Source organism: Pristiophorus japonicus, chromosome 9 (genome assembly GCF_044704955.1).
Source record: "Pristiophorus japonicus isolate sPriJap1 chromosome 9, sPriJap1.hap1, whole genome shotgun sequence".
Lineage (NCBI taxonomy): Eukaryota > Metazoa > Chordata > Chondrichthyes > Pristiophoridae > Pristiophorus > Pristiophorus japonicus.
Window position 1 is genome coordinate 60,988,171 of NC_091985.1, and position 18,662 is coordinate 61,006,832.

The following is an 18,662-nucleotide window of genomic DNA, read 5'->3' on the forward strand; positions in this document are numbered from 1 at the left end:
CAGACCGCAGGAAAGGGCCCGTGGTGGCTACATAGCTGCAAGACTCTTACGTCAGCAGCTCATAAATAAGCACTTTGCTTTCAATAACGTTGCTGGTATTTACAAAGTTGCAACACTGCTGTGTCTGCAGCTCATACATCAATGGTGGGTATCATCTTGGTGCCAGTTAAAGTTTAAGTTGATTCAAGTTAAGTTTTATTATGCCTTTTCATGTTAAGGAATCAGCAGTGTGTAACAATGCAGCTATCTGAGACAATGCACAACAAGGTTATGTAAAATAAAAAAACATTTAACCCGATCATTTGTCTGAAATCATAAGTATAACCACCCCCACCCACACCCCACCCCACAACATATTTATAACATTGACATCAATCAAATGGTCAACATTTCCAGCAACACAGAACACAAATGCAAACCAACAAGGTCGCCCCCTCCCCCCGTACCCCAGACCTTACAACAAATTTGATACACAAAGATGGAAATATTACAAAGCCATCAGCTGCGGACATGCACCGCACTTTCCTTTCCCCCCCTTCTTCTCCCCACCTCTACCCCTTCCACTCCTGACTCCACGCCGCCTGGCCGAGGTGCTCCTCAGGCGCTGCGTCATTGGGGGGGGGGGGAATGAAGGCAGAGCTAGTGGCTGCACAGATACGGGAGAGGAGGGTCCCGAGGTGGGAACCTTCTCCGAGCCAGAAGCATGATATTCCCCCTGGCTTGCATATGTCGTTGACATTGGGGTGCAGCACCTTGGGGTGCAATGCCATGCTCCGGGACCGCTGGGAGGCCTCTGCCACCAGTGTTCCTGGCTATCGCCTCCAGGGCCTCTGCCATCCGTGGAACATACTCCATCATGGTGCCGGAAATGCTGGCCAGCTGTTGGGATATGCCTCCCAATGTCTGGAGGATCTGCTGACCTATGTCGTCGCTCTGATCTGCCGCTCGTGGAGCAGACCTGCCCTGTATAGAAACCGCAGGGTCGGCGCCGTCCTGGGGACACCTGGGGTGCCCTCTGGCGAGGTGCTTGGGCCCGGTACCTCCACAGTGGAGATGTGAATGACCGCAGAAACACTAGATGGCGTTGGGGTCGAATGCATTATGGAGCCTGGCAATGTAGTCTCCTCAATGTAGTGATCTGGGGAGAACGGACCAACAAGCGAGAATCGGTGCCCCTCAGCACCAGATGGAGGATCATGCGGCAAGTCCGGCCCCGTGCCCTCAGCTACTGGGTTTGGTGGTCTTGCCTGGGGACGCGCTGTTGGCCGAGCTGCAAAACACAAATGAGATTATTAGAGGAGAAGGGAGTGCTAGGGTCACAAGGTGATTACAGCGCTACACACAGCATATGCATAACAAAAGCACCACCGCTATCAAAATCATCACAGACATCGCATTTCATGACCATCAACACATTCTGTATTGCAATGATTCTCATGAGGCCAGCATTATTTAGAGAACACCTTTAGCAATCATCTATCATATATTATTGGTCGGATATGAGTGGGTGTGGCATCTATTGACTTTACATCACGCACTGGTGTATACTTTACTCACGTGGCATCACTTCAGGATCTGCAGCTGCTTCCGTGGCCAACTGGGGATGAGTCCCCACTAGTGCTAGCATCCGCTCCTCGATATTGGATATTGGTGATGTTGATGATGACTGGTGACCCCTCACTTATTCACCTCTGCTCGGCCCTATTCTTTGAAACCTTCTTCTGTAAAAGGTAACAACAGGACGACATGGCATAAGATCATTGCATGATATCATTGTAGGCACTGTCACAGAGACTGATACAACACATAAGCGACAGATGTAATCATCATTATTATGATGATTATCATTCTTTATCTAAAGACGTACACCGTGAATGCAGGTTTTGAGTACAACCTTCCCGGTAAAAGTGAAAGACCTCACATTTGATTTTAATCACTCATTACACTTACAAATCAAATTATATAAATATATAAGTACATGTAAATAAATGTAATAATTACTCTTGCGGATCCGATAAGGTTGTTCCATCACTTGCGGTACTGGTTGCCCTCATGCACCTCGTTGGTCGACGACGAGACCACCTCGGCTATCTCGGCCCATATCCTCTGGTAGGCCTTTGGGGTGGGCTTCCCATGCCCTCCCTATGTCAATTCACCCCAGCATGACTCGACCTCCTGCATGAGGGAGGCATTTGCCTTGTCCAAGAATCTCCTCGCTCTCTTTCATCCTCCCAATTGTTCCTCTCCCAGCTTACTGCTCTCACCAGTGCCAGTCTCCACAGCGTGCTGTGTTGCCTCCTCCATTCCCTCCATTGTAGGCACCAAATTCGGGAAATATCTTGCTGGTAACAGTTAACTTTTTGCTCATAATTCTGTATTAAGGTCGAAATTCTCCCTCCTACCTCCCAAAACAGCCAAACAAGAACCCACACCACACCCACCACACGCCTTCACTCCCTCTCTGCTCGCTCTCTCTCTGTCTCCTCTTATGCGCGTGTAATGATGACCCTGAGCTCCTGAAACGCGGGAAACTAGTGTTGCCAGGCCATTGTTAAGGACGGTGACACTTTACGGCAGAAGGTCAGAAAAAATGTACGTAAACGCCCATTTCAGACTGCTCGCGGTAACGCCCATTTTAAAAAATGCAAAGTAAGGGTTTTGACAATGGGCGATAATCCGGGGTCTATAGATATGTGAAGAGAAAAAGATTAGGTCCCTTTCAGTCAGATTCAGGTGAATTTATAATGGGGAACAAAGAAATGGCGGACCAGTTAAACAAATACCTAGGTTCTGTCTTCACGAAGGAAGACACAAATAACCTTCCAGAAAGACAGAGGGTCTAGTGAGAAGGAGGAACTGAAGGATATCCTTATAAAGCTGGAAATTGTGTTAGAGAAATTGATGGGATTGAAGGCTGATAAATCCCTGGGGCCTGATAGTCTGCATCCCAGAGTACTTAAGGAAGTGGCCCTAGAAATAGTGGATGCATTGGTGATCATTTTCCAACAGTCTATCGACTCTGGATCAGTTCCGATGGACTGGAGGGTAGCTAATGTAACACCATTTTTTAAAAAGGGAGGGAAAGAGAAAACAGTGAATTATAGACCGGTTAATCTGACATCAGTAGTGGGGAAAATGTTGGAATCAATTATTAAAGATGAAATAGCAGTACATTTGGAAAGCAGGATCAGTCCAAGTCAGCATGGATTTATGATCGGGAAATCATGCTTGACAAATCTTCTGGAATTTTTTGAGGATGTAACTAGTAGAGTGGACAAGGGAGAACCAGTGGATGCGGTGTATTTGGACTTTCAAAAGGCTTTTTACAAGGTCCCACACAAGAGATTGGTGTGCAAAATCAAAGCACATGGTATTGGGGGTAATGTACTGATGTGGATAGAGAACTGATTGGCAGACAGGAAGCAGAGAGTCGGGATAAACGGGTCCTTTTCAGAATGGCAGGTAGTGACTAGTGGAGTGCCGCAGGGCTCAGTGCTGGGACCCCAGCTCTTTACAATATACATTAATGATTTAGATGAAGGAATTGAGAGTAATATCTCCAAGTTTGCAGATGACACTAAACTGGGTGGCGGTGTGAGCTGTGAGGAGGATTCTAAAAGGCTGCAGAGTGACTTGGACAGGTTAGGTGAGTGGGCAAATGCATGACAGATGCAGTATAATGTGGATAAATGTGAGGTTATCCACTTCGGTGGCAAAAACACGAAGACAGAATATTATCTGAATGGCGGCAGATTAAGAAAGGGGGAGGTGCAACGAGACTTGGGTGTCATGGTTCATCAGTCATTGAAAGTTGGCATGCAGGTACAGCAGGCGATGAAGAAGGCAAATGGTATGTTGACCTTCATAGCTAGAGGATTTGAGTATCGGAGCAGGGAGGTCTTACTGCAGTTGTAGAGGCATTGATGAGGCCTCACCTGGAATATTGTGTTCAGTTTTGACCTCCTAATCTGAGAAAGGACATTCTTGCTATAGAGGGAGTGCAGCGAAGGTTCACCAGACTGATTCCCGGGATGGCGGGACTGACATATGAGGAGAGACTCTATCAACTGGGCCTTTACACACTGGAGTTTAGAAGAGTGGGAGGGGATCTCATAAAAACTTATAAGATTCTGACGGGACGGGACAGGTTAGATGCGGGAAGAATGTTCCCGATGATGGGAAGTCCAGAACCAGGGGACACAGCCTTAGGATAAGGAGTAGGCCAATTAGGACTGAGATGAGGAGAAACTTCTTCACTCAGAGAATTGTTACCCTGTGGAATTCCCTATCGCAGAGAGTTGTTGATGCCAGTTCATTGGAGATATTCAAGAGGGAGTTAGATATGGCCCTTACGGCTAAAGGGATCAAGGGGTATGCAGAGAAAGCAGGAAAGGGGTACTGAGGGAATGATCAGCCATGATATTGAATGGTGGTGCAGGCTCAAAGGGCCGAATGGCCTATTCCTGCACCTATTTTCTATGTTTCTATGTTTCTATGTCTCAAAATCCATATTTACCACCCATGCTGGAAATAATGCCCATTGTTGGCTGATTTGCACAAAAGTGGAACGTCTAGCCCTATAGAGTGTAGAGAAAGGTTAGAGTGCAGGGAAGTGAAATTAGGTAATCAAAGGGATTAAGGAGACCAAAAAAAGGAAGAAAAACTACAGTTCGTGGAAATACACTGCTGGTCAGTCAGCAACTGTAAAAAGAAAAAAAAACAGGTTGTGATGTTTTGGATGATTCCTTTATCCTTTATCTTTTGTTCATCAGAATAGATAAATGAGACAGATGAGATGCCAGGAACACATGACAATAGACACTCAACTGTGGCAATCTGAAGAAAGAATGAAAAAATAGATTAGGCACAAGATGGAAGGGCACGATGAGAAGGAGTGCAGGTGAGGACTGGGGGAACTGAGAAGGAAGCAAATGCTTTAGTGAAAGGGAATGAGCTCACAAGTGTTGGTCAGATGGTAAATGACTATGGTGCCTTCTATTCTATGGCTGAGGTTGCTGAAGGACACAAGCAGGTCATACAAGATAATGAGGGGGTTAGACAAGGTGGATTCAGAGAGGATATTTCCACTCATAGAGGAAACTAAAACTAGGGGACATAGTCTCCGCCCATTCAAAACTGAGATGAGGAGGAATGTCTTCTCTCAGAGGGTTGTAAATCTATAGAATTCTGTGCCCCAGATTGCTGTGGAGGCTGGGTCATTGAATATATTTAAGGCAGAGATGGACAGATTTTTGAGCGATAAGGGAATAAAGGGTTATGGGGAGCAGTCAGGGAAGTGGAGTTGAGTCCATGATCAGATCAGCCATGATCTTATTAAATGGCGGAGCAGGCTCGAGGGGCCAAATGGCCTACTCCTGCTCCTATTTCTTATGTTCTTATGCAGGTCATAACAACTGCGACTTGGTGAAGAGAAATGAATTCATAGCTTTCTAGAGCTCCAAGCACTTATCTCTAAAACAGCCATAAGTTTGTCCAGTGAAAGTGACTAACTGCTTTTTCTGTATGATACAATAAATTATGGAGTGAGCCTTTGGCTTCGTGCTGGTATTCCTGTCTCTGAGTCAGAAGGGGAAGAGTTCAATCCCCAATCCAGACAACATTCATAGAGAGATTAGAATATGGTTTCTGAATACTGAGTTGACATCCAGTGGGTTACCATGTCAAAATGGAGTGGCCACTGCTCAGTGGTAGTATTCCCACTGCTGTGTCAGAAAGGTTGGGTTCAGGCCTCATTCCAGACAGATCCGGCAAGCGGAAAACGCCAGGGGGGTACTTGTATCTTCTTCTTCTTAAGCAGTACCTCGGAGTCCAGGATGACTTGCTTCTGCACTAATATGAGTTCTCAGGTGACTGATTAGTCCAATGCAGGACCTACAGTCTCTGTCGCAGGTGCGGCAGTCGATGGTTGAAGAGACGGATGGGTGGGGTGTTGGGCTGTCCTGGCTCCTTTCGCTGTTTGCAGCGAAGTGATTCAAGGTATTCGCTGCCTTCCCGGATGCTTCTCCTCCATTGTGAGTGGTTTTGGGCCAGGGATTCCCAGGTGTCAGTGGGGATGTTGCATATTTTCAAGGAGGCTTTGAGAGTGTCCTTGAAGTGTTTCTTTTGCCCTCCTGGGACTCGTTTGCCGTGTCAGAGCTCTGAGTAGGGCGCTTGTTTTGGGAGTCTCGTATCGGACATGCGGACGATGTGGCCAATCCATCGGAGCTGATTGAGCGTGGTCAATGCTTCGATGCTGGGGATCTTGGTCTGAGAGAGAACACTGACATTGGTACTGCTATCCTGCCAATGGATTTGTAGGATCTTGCGGCGGCAACATTGGTGGTGCTTCTCTGGTGCTTTGATGTGCCTCTTGCGTATAGGAGGGCAGGTATCTATTGTGTTCCTAACACAGATGAGGCTGCATACAGGGAGGTTAAAGTAGCAGTGACCTCAGTCTTTAATAAGACACTCCAGAGTGAGGAACAGGCCTTAGGGGCCGGCTTATATACAGTGTTCCCAAGGGATGCTGGGATCCCTTGAGACTTCAGTGGATGAGCTTCCTGGTGGCGGAACATGGGAGTGCATGCTTTACAGATACACAACAGTATCACCCACTCCAGACAGATCCGACAAGCAGAGACTGCCAGCGGGGTACTTGCATCTAATGGAGGTGGGGGACGCCCATCGTAAGATGGGTCGCTTTAGAATACCGCCTCCCAGGGGGGCTGCAACGAAGACTAAAGATAAAAACCGTTGAGCAAGGCAACAGAAACCACCTCAGCTACTCTCCCCTAGTAAGTAGCTCAATAATCTTGTGTGTGAGTCTCGAGTTAGGACCTGCCCAAGGCAGAATGCGATGAATGGATAGACAATAAATATTAGATGTTACTCCTGCCTGTTGAAGTATCAAGGAATCTACTGTTTGGTTAGGAAACATCTCATTATATGGTGCCAGGAAATTCCTTGGATTTTCTCCTGATTAGCTGCCGTAACTTCGGCGAAAATCCCATTTACGCATCTATCTGGGGTTTCCCCTGGTCTTCCACCGAAGTTACAACGGCCGATCGGAAGAAGTCCCGAGGAAATTCCCGGTACAGCTGTTTTCCCAATATGTGCCAACTATGCAATTCAGAGTTCATGCACAGCTTGGCAAACTTCAATGTAGCAATGCCACCATTTTGTATTTGGACCTGAAAGATGCGGAAGCGGAATGTAAAAGCCTGAATAGCAGCCACGGTAAGGCCTGTAAATAGAAACAACTGGTACGTAAATGCAAAGTACTTTTCTCCTGGGTTGTAGGCCTCAGTGCCTGGGAGAGCAACCCTTAATTCTGGGAGATTCCCAAACAATCCAGGAGGGTTGGCAACCTTATTTAATGATGCAGGAGTGACAGCATTACAACTCCCGCAGTTTTCCATTCACTGCCATTCAGAAAAGAGAAACATTCAGAGATAATGGGTGTTAGAGATAGCCGCAAGCTCTAACAGGTACTACATTCTGACCAGATTAAAAACTCATTTGTCCTTCCAACATTGGCAAATTCTTTACTGATGTAGATCTCTCACACACTACAACTGGCGTACTCCTGCTGAACTGGTAATAAAGTATGAGCAGAGGAATTATTTTCAGCTTATTGAAGCCTCACTTAGCCAATGTGGTGGAAGCAATACAAATGGAAGCAAAGCAAGAATGGCATTGCAACTTGTGTACAACGAGGTAGGGGATATTGTCATCAGGTGGCTTGTAATCTGAGAGGAAGCATTGTGGCAGGTACTTGGACAAATATTTGTTGAAATAATAAAAACCTTACTGTTGCTATTCGTGGCTGTTGTCTGATTTGAAGTAGCCCTCAGAATTATTACTGAGATAATAACACTTTCCATAACAGAAACAAATATTTTACAAAATGAAGATGCCGGTATTAATACAAGGATAACAGATGTGATCACTATGGGGGAGAAATTCAGGAACACCTCGTTTGGGGTGCTAACTTTTGAAAGTTGAAAAAATTAGTGGCAAGCACGAATGCTTTTCAGCTTTAAAAAAAATTTGGTGTTTGTACTCCAGGAAGGAAGTAGAGTGCTCAATCAAACGCTCCACTTCCTTCCTGGAGAACTAAAGGACGCAGGCTGGGCGGAAGTGGTGCAATTCTGCACAATGGGCCGAGCAGCGTTGCCGCATTCCAAGGCTCCTTCCCTCCCTTAAAAGGAAAGGCCATTGTTGCAGGGTCTGCATTGGGACCAATGAGCTGGTCCCCGATGGCAGCCATGATCCAGCTCAATCCAAATCTGTCTATCTCCACCTTAAATATATTCAATGACCCAGTCTCCACAGCTCTCTGGGGCAGAGAATTCCACAGATTCACGTTCCTCTGAGAGAAGACATTTTTCCTAATTTCTGTTTTAAATGGACGACTCCTTATTCTGAAACTATGCCCCATCTTCTCTTCTCTGCATCTACCCTGTCGAGCTCCCTCAGAATCTTATACGTTCCAATAAGATCACCTCTCAGTCTTCTAAACTGCAATGAATTCAGGCCCAACCTTTCTTCATATGACAACCCCATCATCTCAGGAATCAACCTCGTGAACCTTCTCTGAACTGCTTCCAATGCAAGTATGTCCCTCCTTAAATAAGGTGACCAAAACTGTACACAGTACTCTAGGTGTGGCCTCACTAATAACCTGTATAGTTGTAGCAGGACTTCTCTGCTTTTATACTCTATCCCCCTTGCAATAAAGGCCAACATTCCATTTGCCTTCCTGATTACTTGCTGTACCTGCATATTAACTTTTTGTGTTTCATGTACAAGGATCCCCAGATCCCTCTATACCACAGCATTTTGTAATCTCTCCCCATTTAAATAATAATTTGCTTTTTAATTTTTTCTACCAAAATGGAAAAGCCCGACGATGTTGCAGGGGATGGAACCGAAGTTCGGGTCCGGGACGCTACCGGGGCGACGTACATGGCAATGATGTCACGATCTCTGTGCAAAGGAGATGGGGACACAATGTCGTACCGCTGCTGCAAACCTCTCGTTGAAGATTGCGGGAGTCGTTCACCAGCACATATGTCATGAAGATGATTTTGCGTTTGTTTCATACTCATGAACATCTCACATTGCGTTTCAGTGAATTCCAAAGAAAATCCATGTTGTTTCTCTGGCACGTATTTTCATTCAGTGTTGTTACCCATTGAATTGTTCCAGTTTAGGAGCTAAAATAATAAAATTGCTGATAATTAACATTTGTTATGGATTCCCAGTAATCCGCAATTGTATCCACAGTATGGGTGTGAGGTCAATTAACTGGAATGTTTCATGTTTATAGGAATTATGTTGCAATGAATCATAAAAACAAATTTTAAGGCTTCAAAATGAAAAATTATATCAATAGTTTCTTGTTGTTTGGCCAAACAGAATGTTTACAGTCTCCGCCCAACAATTGTTACATAAGAAAACACAAAATAATAAAGGAAGGACAGTTGCCACAAGTCTCTAGTCTATCAGGTTTTACATGTTCACTTTCAGACATTTATTGGAAACTTCATCCTGATCACTATCTAGTGAGCTATGGTCATGGGAAACAGAATGACACCAAAGGACAGTATTGAGGTAAACATGTTGCTGCAACATATACTGCTTACTGGTAGGAAAATAAAATAGTTGCACTTTATTTTAACTTTGCTCAGGGATTACATTTCTTATACGGCAGAATAAGGTAGCAGCAGATGTGCATGCATTGTAGTTGAAGGGTGGATAATTTTGGTGGACACACTGTTTATTGGGCCACTACATTGAAAAAAATGGACAAGACTGATTATACATTACGCAGCTTAGGCACATAGGTAAATGTGCCATCCTGAGGCATTGATAAGAACATAAGAAATAGCAACAGGAGTAGGCCATACGGCCCTTTCAGCCCGCTCCGTCATTCAATAAGATCATGGCTGATCTGATCATGGACTTAGCTCCACTTCCCCACCTGCTCTCCATAACCCTTTATCGTTTAAGAAACTGTTTATTTCTGTCTTAAATTTATTTAATGCATTCGCTTTGCTTGGCTTTATCATATATTTCTTTAGCCTTGTCCTCATTATACTCCTCTGTCAATAATGGTGGCTGGGCCACCTTGTCCCACCTTGCATCCTCCATAAACTTGAACTCATCCAAAACTTTGCTGCCTGTATCCTAACTCTCACCAAGTCCTATTCACCTATCATCACTGTGCTTCCTGACCTACATTGTCTCCCGATCTAGCAACACCTCGATTTTCAAATTCTCATTCTTGTTTTAAATCCCCTCCATGCCCTCGCCCCCTTCCCACCTCTGTAACCTCCTCCAGTCCTACAACCCTCCAATATCTCCGCACTCCTTCAATTCTGACCTGTCGCACATCTCGGGTTTTCTTCGCTTCACCATTGGTGGCCGTGCCTTTAGCTGCTGGGTCCTAAACTCTAGAGTTCTCTCCCTAAGTCTCTTTGCCTCTCTCTCCTACTTTAAGACGCTTCTTAAAACCTACCTCTTTGACCAAGTTTTTGGTCGCCTGTCCTAATATCTCCAGGATATAGTCAATGTATTCACTGAGGCATATGAAAGCATGGGCCTTACGCTTAACATCTGTAAGACAAAGGTCCTCCACCAGCCTGTCCCCACCGCACAGCACTGCCCTCCAATCATCAAGATTCACGGCGCGGCCCTTGACAACGTGGACCATTTCCCATATCTCGGGAGCCCCTTATCAACAAAGGCAGACATTGATGCAGAGATTCAACATCGCCTCCAGTGCGCCAGTGCAGCCTTCGGCCGTCTGAGGAAAAGAGTGTTTGAAGACCAGGCCCTCAAATCTACCACCAAGTTCATGGTCTACAGGGCTGTAGCAATACCTGCCCTCCTCTATGGATCTGTGGCATGGACGATGTATAGAAGGCACCTCAAGTCGCTGGAGATATATCACCAATGATGTCGCCGCAAGATCCTGCAAATCACCTGGGAGGACAGGCGTACCAACATCAGTGTCCTCATCCATGCTAACATCCCCAGTATTGAAGCACTGACCACACTCGATCAGCTTCACTGGGCAGGCCACATAGTTCACATGCCAGATACGAGACTCCATAAGCAAAAGCTTTATGCAGAGCTCCTTCATGGTAAACGAGCCAAAGGTGGGCAGCGGAAATGTTACAAGGACACCCTCAAAGCCTCCCTGGTAAAGTGCGACATCACCACTGACACATGGGAGACCTTGGCCAAAGACCACCCGAGGTGGAGAAAGTGCATCCGGGAGGGCGTTGAGCTCTTCGAGTCTCAACGCAAAGAGCGTGAAGAGGTCAAGCGCAGGCAGCGGAAGGAGCGCGCGGCAAATCAGCCCCACCCATCCCTTCTCTCGACGAACATCTGTCCCACCTATACTAGGGTCTGTGGCTCTCGTATTGGACTGTTCAGCAATCAAAGAACTCACTTTGGGAGTGGAAGCAAGTTTTCCTCGATTCCGAGGGACTGCCTATGATGATGATGATGATTATGTGGCTCAGTGTGAAATTTTGTTTGATAATCACTCCTGTGAAGTGTCTTGAGACACTTTACATAGAAATATAGAAAATAGGTGCAGGAGTAGGCCATTCAGCCCTTCTAGCCTGCACCGCCATTCAATGAGTTCATGGCTGAACATGCACTTCAGTGCCCCCTTCCTGCTTTCTCGCCATACCCCTTGATCCCCCCGAGTAGTAAGGACTTCATCTAACTCCCTTTTGAATATACTTAGTGAATTGGCCTCAACTACTTTCTGTGGTAGAGAATTCCACAGGTTTACCACTCTCTGGGTGAAGAAGTTTCTCCTCATCTCTGTCCTAAATGGCTTACCCCTTATCCTTAGACTGTGACCCCTGGTTCTGGACTTCCCCAACATTGGGAACATTCTTCCTGCATCTAACCTGTCTAAACCCATCAGAATTTTAAACGTTTCTATGAGATCCCCTCTCATTCTTCTGAACTCCAGTGAATACAAGCCCAGTTGATCCAGTCTTTCTTGATAGGTCAGTCCCGCCATCCCGGGAATCAGTCTGGTGAACCTTCGCTGCACTCCCTCAATAGCAAGAATGTCCTTCCTCAAGTTAGGAGACCAAAACTGTACACAATACTCCAGGTGTGCCCTCACCAAGGCCCTGTACAACTGTAGCAACACCTCCCTGCCCCTGTACTCAAATCCCCTCGCTATGAAGGCCAACATGCCATTTGCTTTCTTAACCGCCTGCTGTACCTGCATGCCAACCTTCAATGACTGATGTACCATGACACCCAGGTCTCGTTGCACCTCCCCTACATTAAAGATGCTATATAAATGCAAGCTCCATGGTAGCTCCTCCCTGTAAGGTGAGGTTGTGTAAAATGAAGTACATGACTATGATTTGGAAACCTTACTATGCTATACTGCAGGACACCCTGATCTGTTCAAGATTCTGAATCTGTTTTAACAGCTGTATGATCCACAATAATTCTGACAGAGGCAATATCTCAAATATATCATCTTTCTGCTCTTATTTGTGGCTGGTTCAAGGAAGTTAGCAGCCAGAATTTTTTTTTTATTAATTCACAGAATGTAGGCGCCACTGGCAAGTCCAACAATTATCGCCCATCCCTAACTGCCCTTGAGAAGGTGGTGGTGAACCACCATTTCAGAGGGCAGTTAAGAGTCAATCACATTGCTGTGGATCTGGAGCCAGACCAGGTAAGGATGGCACATTTCCTTTCCAGTAATTTCATTGTCGCTATTACTGATACTAGCTTTTTATTCCAAATTAATTAACTTGAATTTAAATTCCCCAGCTGCCATGGGGGGATTTGAACTCATGACTCCGGATCATTAGTCCAGGCCTCTGGATTACTTGTCCAGTAACATGGGGCTCAATTGTGCGCAAGCCCATTTTCTAGCATATTGCCAGAGTTATGCATGTTTTTCGAGGCCAGAAATGCCCCGGAAATATTTTGCCAAAGTTTCCCCTATCTATAATTCAAATTTGGCGCCGCACAGCGTGTCCAGTTGCCTCGGGGGGTGGAGCCTGCTGTCTGCGCTGAAAAAATAATGTCACACCTTCTGCGCATGCACGACAAAAAAAGGTTACGTTTTTGACGTTGTTGCAATGGATGCGCAGTACAGCTCCGAGTTGGCAATCGGCCATTTTTAAAGAGCCAGTTGTGTGTGTGAGAAGGAGTGCTGTGTGAGAGCATTGGAAAAAGCAGATCGGCAGCAATACAAGATGCAACACGGTGCAAGGACCAAAAATTTCTTGCAGGATGAAGTGAAGGCACTAGTTATTGTGATTGAGACCAGATGGCAGGAGCTGGACACCAGCAGAGGTTACACAAAAGTTCCACTCAAAGAAATGAAGAAACGCAGGAACCAAGTTGCAGAAGATTACTGCACAATGGTGACCACCCCGAGGTCTGGAGGCCAGTGCAAAAAGAAGTAGCAGGACCTTGGTCAAGTAGTTAGTGTCAGTAATATTTTCATTTATTCAATGCAATTGCAATTGTAAATGTTACCAGCTGTATATGTCCCACCCAGCAGAAAGACACCCTCTCTAAAAAGTTATGTTTTCATTTTTGCAGAGGAAAGTGGCACACAACAAACGAGAAAGAACTCGAACAGGAGGAGGCCCGGCAAATCTGCACCCACTGACACCCTTGGAAGAGAGGGTCGCTGCTTTGATGGGTCCTGCCTGGAGAAAAGCAACCATCACTGCACAAGTTGGGCCTACACTCGAGAGAGAGAGGGTAAGTCCTGCAAATTCCACAGTCTTGCTTTGCTAAGTATTAAGCACTGCGCAGGCTAGCCATGCTTTGGTTCATGGGGATGTCTCCGCCAGCTACGCTTCAGTTGATGCAATGTGCTATCATTCATCATGGTCCTTCAAATGAGCCTGATGCCTGCGCTGTGTGAGCCTACTTATGCCACCCTGCCCTCTCTTCTGCTGCTAACCATTTGTCTGTTCTGTTATATTTTGCAGAACTTGAGGCCGACCCTGATGATGTAGAAGGAAATTCAGACGAGGAACAGCTTGAACGAGATAACATCTTCGAATCCAACCCTCCAGACCAAGAACATGGGGGTGAGGGGGAGGGGGAGGGGATGGAGCTGGATGAAGTCCCCACTGTTTACTGACTTTGGAGGAGGTGCCGCATCATTGCGATGACAGCCCCTTCTGTGACTAGTGCTGGTGGGACATTTCATGGTTTCCAAATGTCCGAGGCTGCAGGTCCCAGTGATGGGGTGCAGCAGATCACACCCAGGGCCCACCTTCTGAGACTGCGGGTCCCAGTGGAGGGGTGTGAGCCACACCCGTGGGGAGTGTCATGTATGTAACCAGCATACCACTGTAAACCTTATACATTGTAACCCTCATGTAGCCACTACATACTGTATATACTTACTAGAAATGCACACCTTGACCACAGGGGGTGTACTTGTGGGAGACACTCCTTACCTGGAGATTCAGGTATATAAGGGGCAGTCCCTCGCAGGGCCAGTACTCTTTGGTCCCGGTAATAAAGGTGAAGACTGGGACGATTTTGTGGAGAGACTCCAGCAGACCTTTGTCACGAAGGACTGGCTGGGAGAGGATGCGGCTGACAAGCGGAGGGCGCATCTACTAACAAGCTGCGGGACAAAAACGTATGCGCTGATGAAGGACCTGCTCGCACCCCACAAACCGTCCGACAAGTCTTTTGAAGAGCTCAGCCAGCTGATCAGTGAACACTTAAAACTGGTGAGCAGCGTACACATGGCCGGCACCGGTTCTACACACATCGACGTCGGGAAGGGCAAAACATCTCGGACTTCGTGGCAGACTTGTGGCGCTTGGCCAGCTTCTGTAAGTTCTCAGACGCCTGCAGGGGGGAGATGTTAAGGGATTTTTTCATTGAGGGCATTAGCCATGCCGGGATCTTCAGGAAGCTCATAGAGACCAAGGATTTAACTCTAGAAGGGGCAGCATTGATAGCTCAAACTTTCATAGTGGGGGAAGAAGAGACCAAGTTAATTTACACGCGTAGTCCTGGGTCCAACGTGGCGACGGACCAAGGAATTAACGTGATAAACGCAGCTCAAGATCTCGCAGTCAGGCAAAGGCATTTTGAAACTGCAGCAGTCAGACAAAGGCATTTTGTAACTGCCCAAGCTGAAGCCGACTCTAAGGTGGGCCCCCGACAGGGACAATGGAGAGGGGAGCGGCAATTCACGCCATCAAGAGGACCATTAACACCCACCATCAGAGTGTTTAGAAACAATCAAGGGAACAATCAGAGAGGAATGCCTGCTAACAGTCCTTTTGTGAACAACGATCTCAGCCAATGCTGGAGATGCGGGGGCAGACATTATGCGAAAAGCTGCAAATTCCAGCAGTTCGTCTGGAGGAATTGTAATGCCAGAGGACATTTGGCTAGGGTTTGCAAACAGCCAGTAGCGAGGTTAATCTATGAAACAGAGGAATCAGGCGAGGGGCTTGCAGTGCAGGACAATGCCTGGGGTAAAGCCATGGATTCTGAAGTTTAGCGGGTTCATGTGGCTGACGGCCACAGCTCATACACCAAAACGCCACCCATGATGATGAAAGTTTTATTGAATGGCATCCCGGTGCGCATGGAGCTGGACACGGGAGTTAGCTAGTCCTTCATGAGTGCACAACAATTTGAGAAACTATGGCCACACAAAGCTAGCAGGCCCAAACTGGAACGAATTAATACGCAGCTACGGACGTACACCCAAGAGATCATTCCAGTGCTAGGCAGTGCAAATGTGGTGGTAATACACAATGGGTCACAGAACCAGCTGCCACTCTGGATTGTTCCGGGAAATGGCCCAGCGCTTTTGGGAAGGAGCTGGCTAGCTGAGATGAACTGGAAATGGGGGGATGCGCACGCCATTTCATCTGTGGAGCGAAGGACCTTTTTGCCATGTTGGCAGGTGGCAAGCTGTTCATTATATTGAACCTCACTTCGGCCTACATGACTCAGGAACTGGCTGAAGAATCCAAGCTTCTGACCACCATCACGACGCACAAGAGTTTATTCATCTGCAACAGGTGTCCTTTTGGCATCCGTTCGGCGGCCTCCATCTTCCAGAGGAACATGGAAAGCTTGCTGAAATCCATTCCCGGCACAATCGTATTCCAGGATGACATCCTTATAACGGGTCGAGACACCGAGGAACACCTCCACAACCTGGAGGAGGTGCTACGCCGACTGGACTGGGTAGGCCTGCGGCTGAAGAAGGCTAAGTGTGTGTTTTTGGCCACAGAGGTCGAGTTTTTGAGCAGGAGGGTTGCCGCAGACGGGATCCAGCCCACCGAATCCAAAACGGAGGCGATCCGTCGTGCGCCCCGGCCCAGCAACACATCGGAGTTGCGATCGTTCCTGGGACTTTTGAACTATTTCGGGAACTTCCTGCTGAACTTAAGTACATTATTGGAGCTGTTACACGTGCTCCTGCGTAGGGGTTGTGAATGGTTTTGGGGGGACTGTCAAGAACGGGCTTTCAACAGGGCGCGGAACCTGCTTTGTTCGAACAAACTGTTAACGTTGTATGACCCCTGTTAAAAACTAGTTTTAACATGCAATGCATCATCATACGGGGTTGGGTGTGTGTTGCAGCAGGATAATGGAGACGAACAACTCCAACCGGTGGCTTATGCCTCCAGGTCGTTCTCCCAGGCAGAGCGTGAGTATGGCATGGTCGAAAAGGAAGCACTCGCTTGCGTTTATGGTGTGAAAAAAATGCACCAATAGCTTTTCGGCAGACCGTTCAAGTTAGAAACGGACCACAAGCCGTTAACTTCTCTGTTGTCTGACAGCAAGGCAGTCAATGCAAATGCGTCAGCTCGCATACAGCGATGGGCTCTCACGCTGGCTGCGTATGACTACACCATACGGCACCGGCCAGGCACCGAAAATTGCGCTGACGCACTCAGCAGGCTTCCCCTGGCCAGCACCGAGGGGGCGGCGGAGCAAAGCACTGAGATGGTCATGGCCATTGAGGCTTTTGACACCGCAGGCTGCCCCATCACAGCCCGCCAGATCAAACTCTGGACCAACAGGGACCCCCTCCTATCCATGATAAAGAAATGTGTCCTGACGGGGGATTGGGCGCCCGCATACGGGGCATGCCCCGAGGAGGTCAGACCGTTTCAGAGACGGATGGATGAGCTCTCCATCCAAGCCGACTGCCTGCTATGGGGCAGCCGAGTGGTCATGCCCCAGAAGGGGAGGGAAGCATTCATCAGGGAACTCCACAGCGAGCACCCTGGCATCGTGTAAATGAAGGCCATTGCCCAGTCACATGTATGGTGGCCGGGGATTGACTCAGACCTGGAACACTGGGCTCGCAGGTGCACGACATGTGCCCGCTCAGCCCGTGGCCCTGGCCCACCAAGCCTTGGTCACACATTCACGTGGAGTATGCGGGCCCGTTCATGGGAAAAATGTTCTTGATAATTGTCGATGCATACTCAAAATGAATCGAGTGCATCATATTAAACTCGTGCACGACATCCATCACCGTAGAGAGCCTGCGCACGGTTTTCGCGACCCACGGCTTCTGGTCAGCGACAATGGCCCGTGTTTCACCAGCCATCAATTCCAGGAGTTTATGTCGGATAATGGCATCAAACATGTCCAGACAGCGCTGTTCAAGCCGGCTTACAATGGCCAGGCAGAACGTGCGGTCCAAGTCATAAAGCAAGGCATGCTCCGCATCCAAGGACCCTCTCTGCAGTACCGCCTATCGCGCCTCCTGCTGGTCTATAGGTCCCAGCCGCACTCGCTCGCGGGAATTCCGCCAGCAGAACTCCTCATGAAACGTACGCTCAAAACGCGACTGTCCCTCATCCACCCAACCCTGGCAGACATTGTTGAGGGCAAGCGCCAGTCCCAAACCGAGTGCCATGATCGTAACTCAAGGGAGAGGTGTATAGAAATGGATGATCCGGAATTTGTACTTAACCATGCATTGGGACCCAAGTGGCTGGAGAGCACCGTAATTGGCAAAGAGGGAAACAGGATCATAGTGGTCAGACTCAATAATGGGCAGATATGCCGCAAACACTTGGACCAAGCAAAGAAAAGGTTCAGCACAGACACCGATGAACATGAAGAAGAGCATGAGATATCAATCACACCACTGCCAGTGGATGAGCAACAAGGACAATCACCAGCATGCACAGTCCCTGCGGCCAGCCCGGACAGGCCGGAATCACCTCAGGTGACAGAAACGCATGACAAGGCTCTGCCACCAGAGCTTCAACTGCGGCGCTCCACGAGAGAGCGTCGACCACCTGGTAGACTTAACCTTTGAGTCAAAAAGACATGAGGGGGGAGGTGATGTCATGTATGTAACCAGCATACTACTGTAAACCTTATACAATTGTAACCCTCATGTAACCACTACATACTGTACATACTTGCTAGAAATGCACACCTTGACCACAGGGGGTGTACTTGTGGGAGACACTCCTTACCTGGAGATTCAGGTATACAAGGGGAGGTGCCTCGCAGGGCCAGCACTCCTTGGTCCCGGTAATAAAGGTGAAGGTCACAGAGTGACTGTGTCTGCAGTTCGTGCCTCATGTGATTATATTTAAGAGTTAAGGACTCAACAGGGAGGAGGGAAG

The 18,662-nt window shown here is 47.5% G+C and overlaps 1 long non-coding RNA gene across 1 annotated transcript in view; it reads right to left on the reverse strand.

The window, feature by feature from the left end:
* Positions 1-565: 565 nt before the first annotated feature.
* The window catches only part of LOC139272617 (uncharacterized), a 58,139-nt gene continuing 40,042 nt past the window's right edge, over positions 566-18,662 (reverse strand). The window contains exons 2-3 of the long non-coding RNA XR_011594910.1: positions 1,558-1,721; positions 566-1,270 (exon numbers count right to left, since the gene is read on the reverse strand). This is a non-coding gene — a long non-coding RNA (uncharacterized lncRNA). The remainder of the gene's footprint in view (positions 1,271-1,557; positions 1,722-18,662) is intronic.